General features: G+C 43.8%; 1 long non-coding RNA gene across 1 annotated transcript; it reads left to right on the plus strand.

Moving 5' to 3' along the window:
• The first annotated feature begins 4,644 nt into the window (after positions 1-4,644).
• LOC148664063 (uncharacterized) lies at positions 4,645-8,860 on the plus strand. The gene is made up of 3 exons (XR_015936454.1): positions 4,645-4,777; positions 5,745-5,883; positions 7,586-8,860. It is a non-coding gene; the product is annotated as an uncharacterized LOC148664063 (long non-coding RNA).
• Positions 8,861-10,010: the final 1,150 nt, after the last annotated feature.

Raw genomic sequence — 10,010 nt, forward strand, 5'->3', positions numbered from 1 at the left:
CAGGGGCACCATATAAATGGCTAACTCTGCTCTCTGACCCCAAGCTTCTCTCTTCCTGTCTGTGTGTCTCATGGAGAGCAAGCTGGAGTATGTGAAAAGACAAATTCCTAATGCAAGAAATTGTATAGGGCTAATAAAGTGATCTTATCATTCAGCACAATTTATCTTGGCAGTTCCCTTGCTTTTCCAGATTTCTGTCACAGAAATTTTAGGATGTCTGTCTGACCTTGTCAAAAGACTAAAAATGCCTGAGTGCATAGCTCAGCAGCACCAGGTACTGACGAATTTCAGTTTCAACAAACAATGTCCTGCTGTTCACACCACAGGCAGAGGAGCTAACAACAAAACGAAAGAAGAGTTTCACAAATCAAAGAAAGGTTGTGAAAGATCACGGGTACTGTCTGCTCCATAAAATGCTTGACTTCACCTTGGCAGGACTTTCATGTTTGCTCGAGTACCTATCTTGTATCACACCTGGTTAAAGGTTGAATATGATGGTAGTCCAATTAATAATAACAGACAGATAGAATGTGGTTTCATATAGCACATATATGAAATTCCTTCCCTGTCTCCTATAAGCACTTTTTTATGTGGTACTAATTTATACTAATGATAAATTATTTGCTAAGAAGTCAAGTAATTATTGTTATGAATCATCCCTTCGAGAGACTCAGAGTGAAAGACAATTTCTCACAGAAACTCCAACTCCCCCAGACTGGAGGACACGGGTGAGAGAAACGGCCAGCATCGTCATCATCATCATCATTATTATTATTATTATTATTATTATTATTATTATTATTAGACCAGCAAAGGAGGGTTGTCACGGGGGGTTTGGTTGGTCCGGTTTCCATGACGACGGGCCCGCTGACAGTCCGGCGGCTCCGATCCGGATTCATTCCTCTTCAGTAAAAATCCACTGCAGCCTGACAGCAGGTTTGACAGGTCAGGTTCGTGTGGGTCTGCGGGTTGAACTGAGGACGGGAGAGAGCTGTCGGTGCAGAAGCACACGAGTGGACAAGAGCTGACATTGAAGCGCCGGGTCGTGTTTTTTATATAGCGCCTTTAAAGGTGGCTTCTCAAAGCGCTTTACTGAATGACAACAACAATTAATAAAAAAATTGATACAGGATCAAACACAGTTACACTATCAGCTGCAGGTCTCCCAGGAGTTAAATAATAATAACTAAAGGTTATAATAAACATTAAAGGTTTGTTCTTGCTGAAAAGAGAAAACATAACGTTTCGGCTGTGGAGCCTTCTTCAGGTGTGAACTGTATCTATAGAGACATGTCTCTCCTCTTACCAGCAGGGAATAAAGCTGTTACTTGTTCAAGTGTACAAGAGCTGACATTAAAGCGCTGGGTCATGTTTCTATGCCAGGAGCTGTTACTGAGGATCAGCTGGGAGTGTTGATGTACAGTACCGGACCCCTCTGCTTGTGAGGAGCTGACAGGTGTGAACCTGCTGTATCTGGCGAGCTGCTTGTGTACTACATTACCAACAATACCCAGAAATGGAGGGTGGAAGTGAGGTCGATCAAGTAAAGACACACGAGTATTCACATCCCTTCTCCGAGTCTCTCTATTAATAAAAATACAAGAGCATTGCAGCAGGAATTGATGGCAGCTTCTATCAATGACGATTTGAAGTTTGCACATTTTAGTTATTTTTATTATTGTACAGCTCTTGGGTTCACGTGGGTATGCGCCCTCACTGTTGCCACCTCAGATCAACCCCCCACCATCAGGAACTCAAGCCTTGGACTCCAGCATCACTCAACAGGGACCCAGCCAGTTGAGCTAAAGGTAGATCTCCCGTCAGCCCGACGGCTGCGGTCCCTGCTATTCACAGGGAAGGGCGGTGACGTCACAGCGCTGGTAAGCCGGCTCGCACAACCTGCAATTTTGGCCGTATGCGTTTCAGTTAAACATGTCTGTAGAGAGCCATCTACAGGGGAAAGGCGATATAACATCACAGCAGCAGCATTTAAGGTGGAACGAAAAACGCAAATAAGAAGCCAACTTCAGCCTCGTGGGGGAGTAACAGTCAAGAGATGAAATCTTTTTCTAATAAGAAATAAATAATCAATTTCTGGAAGGAACAACTCATTTTAAATTGTTTTCTTGAGAGTGAAGTAACGGGACACTTTAATCAGAAAGTGTTGCTGTAAAAAGCGAATTTCCCGGTTTTTATACTCGTCCAGAAACTCTCCCCTAAACACACGTTCTGTCTAAACACACGTTACAGGACTCCCGTCTCATGTGGAGACACATGTGGGGTCTTGTCAGGGCAGAAGTCCCACATTTTAAACCAGTTTAAACTGGGACTGGGTACAACCCGGATCAAGACAAGAACTGAGAGATTCATCAAGCACTCTCTCCCACTGGTGTCCTTTTATATGTCTCTGTCCTGTTTCCTAAAAAACCCCACTAATACCCCATGTAGGAAAGAAGACTCGCTCATCACTCCCGTTCTGTCCCGGTGTCTCAGTAACTGGGACTGAAGCAGACGGAGAGGAGACGCGCACTTCCAGAACTTTCCTTCCCGCTCGGTTATTCCTGCTGAGCCCCAGACGGACTTTTCCCCTCCTGAGGAAAGAACATCTTCCCACACAAACAGCCCGTTTCTCTCGGAGACACCGGCAGCCCACAACACCCACAGCACAGGGAGCGTTTTTACCAGCTGTGCCGCCACACGGGCAGCAGGACTCCCCTCGTCTGCAGAAACACCAGGGAAGAGCCTCCGCCATCCCTCCCAGCCCACAGGAGATTCCCGCTGGAAGGAGCTGGCGAGGGATTCCCAGTCATTCCTGGGATTTCCAGGAAAGAAGCGGCTCCTCACCTGGGACTAAAACAGCCCTGAGAGGAGCTCGAGCGCTCAAACTCGGAGTGTCGCTTAGCAACCGGCGCAGCAGCGGTATCCGGAGGACGAGCCGGAAGCGGGTTTTGGCGCCAGTTTTTCTCTTTTATTATCGGCTCATGAGAATAAAGTCAATATAAAACATAAAAGTCAATTTCTCTCCCTTATCTGTCTGAACATAAGAAAGGTTACAAACCACAGACACAGACAGGACACTGTAAGAGTAGGGGTGTTGACAATGACACATACAGTATGTATAAATATAAAAAAAGTTCTGACTGCTGGTCAGTACAGATCCCTGGACACTGTGTGTGAGAGTAGGGGTGTGGACCTCAGAGTCCTGACTGCTGGTCAGTACAGATCCCAGGACACTGTGTGTGAGAGTAGGAGTGTGGACCCCAGTGTCCTGACTGCTGGTCAGTACAGATCCAGGACACTGTGTGTGAGAGTAGGGGTGAGGACCCCAGTGTCCTGACTGCTGGTCAGTACAGATCCGTGACACAGTGTGTTAGTGTGGAGGTATCTTCCTTTTTCAAGTTTCGCTGTGATATACTGAAATACTTCCTCAGTGTCTGTTCCTCTTTGCTGTTTCTTACCCTGGTCAAATACTCAGCTTCTCTATTTAAGTTGAAGTAGTATTTCAGTTTGTGTGTGTGTTGTTTAGTGTGTGTTGTGTTTGTGTGTGCTCCAGTGGGTAAGGTTGTGTTGTATGTCTTTTGCTGTGATTCGACTTTGATTTGTTTTGTGGTGGTTGTTGTTCTAAGGCATGTCACTGATTCACTGAGAGGATAGGAACTATTCCCCCTCAGTTCACCTGGAAGATGGAAGGAGAGAGAGACTGTACTGAGTCCTGTCTGTAGGATACCCATTACGACAAGCACACAGTGTATATAAATGAGATATTAATGAATCTGTACTGTTATAGACTGTACTGAGTCCTGTCTGTAGGATACCCCTCACAACAAGCACACAGTGTATATAAATGAATCTGTACTGGTATAGACTGTACTGAGTCCTGTCTGTAGGATACCCATCACAACAAGCACACAGTATATATAAATGAGATATAAATGATTCTGTACTGTTATAGACTGTAATGAGTCCTTCTATCTCAACAAGCACACAGTATAAAAACGATTGTAGCTGATGTAACATCTAATCATGATATACACTAGATAGATACGATTTTATTGTCCCCTGAGGGAAAATTTTATGGACACCCAGCACTCCTGTACATTTAAACAGAATGGAAACAAAAAAAGAGAGAAGAAAAGAAAACCACAGCACATTATTTTATTACAAAAAATAAGAAAAATATTGCACATGTACAGTATAACACATAACAACATGTAACATGTATAACACGTCACAAAACATATCTCACTCACTCATGTGTTTATTAAAATGCAGATTACATTATATCGAAATTATTTATTTCATTTAAATTTGTTTGCTGATATAATTTATATAATTTAATAACTGCTACACATGCACAGTTAAAACAGAGCCTCCGTATAGACACACCTGTCAGCTCTCCTACCGTTTTATCTCTACTATAGAAGTCCCCGCATTTATTGGAGCCTCGGTCACCGCTAGTACACGGCAGCCCCACAGAAGAAACTCTTCACAGTGGTCTGGGCACGAACACTCGTGGAACCCGCCCGTCTTCTCCGTGGACATGGTTTCCCTGCGAGAGCCGGGCGAGGCGGGTCCTGGACGTGCGAATCTCTCAGGCTGCAGAGGCGCCTATTCTCGCAGTATTACGGCGCGCCGGTGCCGTGACTCGCTCCCGGCGGTGCCTCCAGTTCCTCCGCATTCCTGAGTGCCGGTTCCTCCGGTTCTGCTCATTTCATGTGAACTGCGCTCGGACCTGCGGACCGGAGCGGGTTAGAGCGCCGGCACGGCCGCTCCGAAGGTCAGGAGAAAATTCTGAACTTTTCTCTCTTCTCACGGTGTGTCGGTTTAGCGAGAAATTATGGATTTTCAGTTCTGAAATCGAGAAAGTGCTCGAAAATCACGCTTTCAGGATATACGATCAGCTCCTGAAAGCTCATCGTACATCGAAGCCTGTTTAAAGCATATCAGTTTCTTTTAAATCGTATTTAAATCCCCGAACAATTTCTCTCTCCTGATCCGTGATGCCTGGAATACAGCCTTGGGACAAAATCTAAAACAAAAACAGCACAATTGATTCTTTTTATACACAGAGTTTATTAATATACTTCCTTAATTCTTTGCAGGTAAATTAACAACGCTGAAGTGAGAACATTAATAATATGTATCTTATATAGCGCCTTATATTCCAGAGAAAAAGTCCACACTGAGAGGAAACAGCAGAATTACACAGGGGCAGTGAAATTAAAGCTCTTTTATTGAAGAAGGTTTAGAGTCTGGATGTGAAAGACTTCAGGGAAGTAGACTCTCTGATGTCCTTGGTGATGTTTTCACCTGTTTCTCTAAATACTACTTGTTTCTTTTAAATTAATTTTACATGCTTTTCCCCCAGTAAGAGTGTTTGTTTGATGCACATATAAAATATTAGCTCTTCTTAATACAGGCACATATCAGAAAACACTGACTCAGTGTTCCAGGTTCACAGGAGAAGTGGCTTTTTCATTCCATTTGTAGTTAATAATTGTATTAAAGACACAGCTTGTGCGATTTGCCTCAGTTACTTTTAAAATATCTGGGTTTTCTTAGTCTTTCACCTGAAGCAACTTTCATTTGTATTGATTGACAGACCTGCCTGTTACTGGAACAACACGAGTCACATGAGAGTTTACTCATGAAAAGTATTTTAATGTTTAATGCTTCCTGAGTGAATAGATGCGTTATGAATTTTCCTGGCAGTTTATTAAGTTTCGTTTGTACTGATCTACCAGGTGGCGCCAGAGAAGACTCTTCCTCACCCAGGTGAGCTCACCTTTACCTGAAGAGAACAGGAAGTCTTTCTCCTTCAGGTCACCAGGAAGAGGGAAGGAGAGAGAGAGATGGCATCTGAGAGCTCAGCGCTCAGCCCTGGTGAGATGTCTCTTGTTCTAACTGTCAGAGTGTCGGTAAGGGAGTCACTGAAGGTCTCTTCTCTGTCACAGAGCACAGCAGCAGCTGGAGAAGTTTCTTCCTGTCTGCTGAGAGTTTGTTCTGTCTGTCAAACACACAGGGTCTGAACTAAGAGAGAGGAGCTGATTTACTTTCACTTTCTCTTGTCAGCGATCGGAGATTAGTACTGTGAAACCTGAACAGGAAGGACATCATATATTTCCCCTGGTTTGTACTAAGAAGTTAATTTACAGTAAAAACAATTTAATTGGTGTAAAACCTCAGGTTCACTAATGTATCTGCAGGAGTTTTAAACACGGCTGATATGTTCAGACATGGTTGTTTCCTGTTTGAAACCGGAGCAGCAGAGAGACACGCAGAATATAAAAAGAGTCTTGCCTGTTCGTTATTTAGTCACTGATGGATACAAGGGCCAGATGTGACAGTAGCCAGGGAATTTCTACTTTCAGTGTTTGAACTTGAGTCCCCAAAACTTCTGTCCTTGTTTTTTGTTTTCCTACTTCTTGTGTTCAGAAAGTTGATGACCGGAGAAACTGACCCATAGCTGTAACTGGGATTTTTATCACCTCAGACAAATAAAACTGTTTCTTTTTGAATAGGTCATTCCTCATGTTTTTTTTTCCTTTCCTGAGCTGTACTGTCACCTTGACCTGATTCTTCCACTCCATCATGAAGGAGGTGAAAACACATCTCTGCTGTACAGAATTTCAACAGCAGGACGGACACAGCATCTCTGATCAGCTGGCTGTTCTACACCAGTTAACTAATTAAAACTTAGTACTGTGAAGAGGGCCTAGACACTAACTCCATTTTTCCTTTGACCTCTGCCATTTCTTGACTCATCTGTCCTGAAATGATCATCTATAATGTGAATCTTGGACACAGGTAACATGAACAGATGTAGCTTCACATGCATAGTTTGACTGGCTTTGGAAATCCGTGAGAATATTCTGAATTTGCTCTCTGATGGAAGAGGTGAAATCACACCAACACACTTTGGGGCTTGGTGACCTGTGGACTCGGTCATTAACTATCTAATACAAGTTCAATACAGCTTGCATGTGAAAGAATCCGACAGGTGGTGTGGAACTCCGAAGTCCACGTCAGGCCCATGACTTTCACACTTTTGCACCATCAGTTCTGCCCTTTGCTCATCTCACCCTCTGTTTCTGTATCTCGGCCTCGCTGGTGGTGAGGCACTGTGTTCAATCAATGAGCTCTCTGAGGCGGTGAACAAGTTGACCTGATCTTCACCAGCAGGGGGTGCCTGCAGGCAGTGAGAGGTTTCCACAGGTTGGGAGTTTTATCTGTCATCTGCTCTTTCCTCCCTGACCGGGTGCTGTGAGCTCGGGTCTTCACACAAAAAGGAAAATCTTGCACTTCCTGTGCCTCTGCCATGGTTGGGAGACATGTTGGTGTCACAGTTAATAGCTGAGTAAACAATGAGGGGGGAGATTGAATAAAATAAAGAAAATAAAGAGAAGGTGGGGCAGAGCTTAAATTTCAGCAGGCATCTTGAATTGGTCACTTGACCCCCCATATATTTTAGTAAAAAATAGAACAAATCATCTACCATCAAAGGACATGTGTCTAGAGAGAGAATAGATACAAAAATTGCATGTGTGATAAAAATTTGGTAATCTGTGATCTTTCTCTCTGACAGGGGAGCAACAGGCTGATTCCCATGAGGCACCACAGTGTCTCTCAGAGATCAGGATCATGCTGCTGGGGGAGAGATGGTCTGGGAGGAGCTCGGCAGGAAACACCATCCTGGGCAGAGAGGAGTTTGACACTAAGAGAGGAATGGAGGAATTTGAGAAGAGACAGGGTGAAGTAACTGGGAGGCAGGTCACTGTAGTTAACACACCAGAATGGTATTTCTGTGTTCAGTGGTACTCAGGTGGACAGGAGCATCCTTTCGAGGACACTCTAGACTGGAATAAAAAGGTGATTCAGCCCAGTGTGTCTCTGTGCCACCAGGACCCCACGCTCTCCTCCTGGAGATTAATCTGGACTCAATCACAGACCACTGGAGATCAGTGGAAAAGCATCTCAATCTTCTCAGTGAGAGAGTGTGGAAACACACAATAGTGCTGTTCACCTGGGAGAACACACTTAGAAACACAACCATTGAGCAGCGCATTGAGAGAGGAGGGAAGGAGCTCCAGTGGCTGGTGGAGAAATGTGGGAACAGGTATCATGTTCTCAACAACAAGAACAGGGGCGACCACACTCAGGTCACAGAGCTCCTGGAGAAGATAGAGGACATGGTGGCAGGAAACTATGGGCTGTACTTCACAACTGACATTGAGCAACTACACACTGAACCAGAAAAATATATTAAGCAAAAGGAGGAGAAGAGACAGAGAGAGACAGAGGGAGGGGGAGAGACAGAGAGAGACAGAGGAGTTGAGACAGAGGGAGGGGGAGAGACAGAGAAGTTGAGACAGAGAGAGGAGGAGAGACAGAGAGAGACGGAGGAGCTCACACAGAGGGAGGAGGACAGATAGAGAGACATAGGAGCTGAGACAGAGGATTGAGGAGAGAGAGAGATGAGGAGCTCAGACAGAGGTTGGAGGAGGAGTGAAGCAGGAGAGAAGAGGAGCTGAAGGAGAAGATGAGAAAGACACTGAAGGAAGAGGAGCTGGAGAAAGAGACAGAGGAGCCCAGACCGGCTGTCAAGAGGAGAAACAGTAAAGAATTCAACCCTCCCAACAGTGAGTGTGATTGAAGCTGTATTACTGAGTCACTGATTTTACTGGTCATCAAACTCAGAGATTCAACCATCTTGTTTCCTGTTAGGAATTAAAATAATACTGTGCTCCGCTCTGTACTGTATTACTAACAGTGGCACACAGATGTGTGTCTGTTTAAATCCTCTGTGCTGTAATTGAACTGTTTTCTATCTGGATGATTAGATTTAATCCATCACACAGCAGCTCAATCTCTGTAATATGTTCCTCAAGACTGTCTGACCAACAATCAATCAATAATCTAGGCTTATTTATCAATGCGCGAACAGTACAGCACACAGCAGTGTTGTCGGCATTGAAATGCTTTCGCCGCGAGTTGGTTAAAGGTTCGGTAAGAGGGATAGAAGTGTAGAAGGACAGGAATTTATAGGGGTTAACATTAGGATACAACAGATTACACAATTGCAATTTACAGATAGTGCAGAGGTAACACAAGGATAGGTGGTATTTACAGATGCAGCCATTCAAAGTGCGCGGTACAGACACGTACCGGAGGTAATTGGCTACTGCGTCACGCATTGTGACGCACGATGACGCGCGGTACCACGGTGCGTGATTGGTTGACCGACAGGGGCACTCGTGGTCCGTTGGTCTGTCGTAGAAAGATTTACAGTAAACGTCTTTACTGTGCCCGTTGTAGTATTGAATATTTATATGGAATTTTACCACTGAAGGGAAATCTTAGTAGCTGAGCATAAAAAGAATAGGAGCATACTGTAACGCGTGTGAAGGCCATAAACAATATTAATTTTGGAACATAAACATACAGTATATGGCTGGTCTCAGTAGTTTAAAGAAAAAATACACACCAGTATTCCATTTCTCCCTAAACATTTTAAGCATCGAAGTCTTTCATTAACCTGATACCGGAGTCAACAAGCATACTTTTTAGAATTTGATTAAAAGGGAATATAATATGGAATTGCGTATCTAAAGAAATTAATAACGATATAATTATATTCATGTACTGCAGCACAAGAATAGTACACGCTGTACATTGCCTGTTGATAATGTTTCTGTAGTGCCTTTTCAGCATTCTCCATGTGATCTTGCTGGTGACGCTGTGGGTTAGGTTCCTGACTCCCATGTCACATGGTCTGTGATCAAATCCCACAAGATTTATTTTTCTTGACTAGTATACTTTAGATCTTTTTTTCTGAACCGGGGAAAATCTGATCATGTTTATAACAATAATAAAAAAACATTATTTTACATATCACCTTTATGTGATATCACCTTAAGGACAGCACATACAAGGGTTAATTGCACAATGGACCGCGCAAAGAAATTTAAAATAGTCTTCTTTAGGTGTGAGGGCAGGAGTGGATCGCAGAA

This window comes from Lepisosteus platostomus, chromosome 5 (assembly GCF_059453375.1).
Source record: "Lepisosteus platostomus isolate fLepPlt1 chromosome 5, fLepPlt1.hap1, whole genome shotgun sequence".
NCBI lineage: Eukaryota > Metazoa > Chordata > Actinopteri > Semionotiformes > Lepisosteidae > Lepisosteus > Lepisosteus platostomus.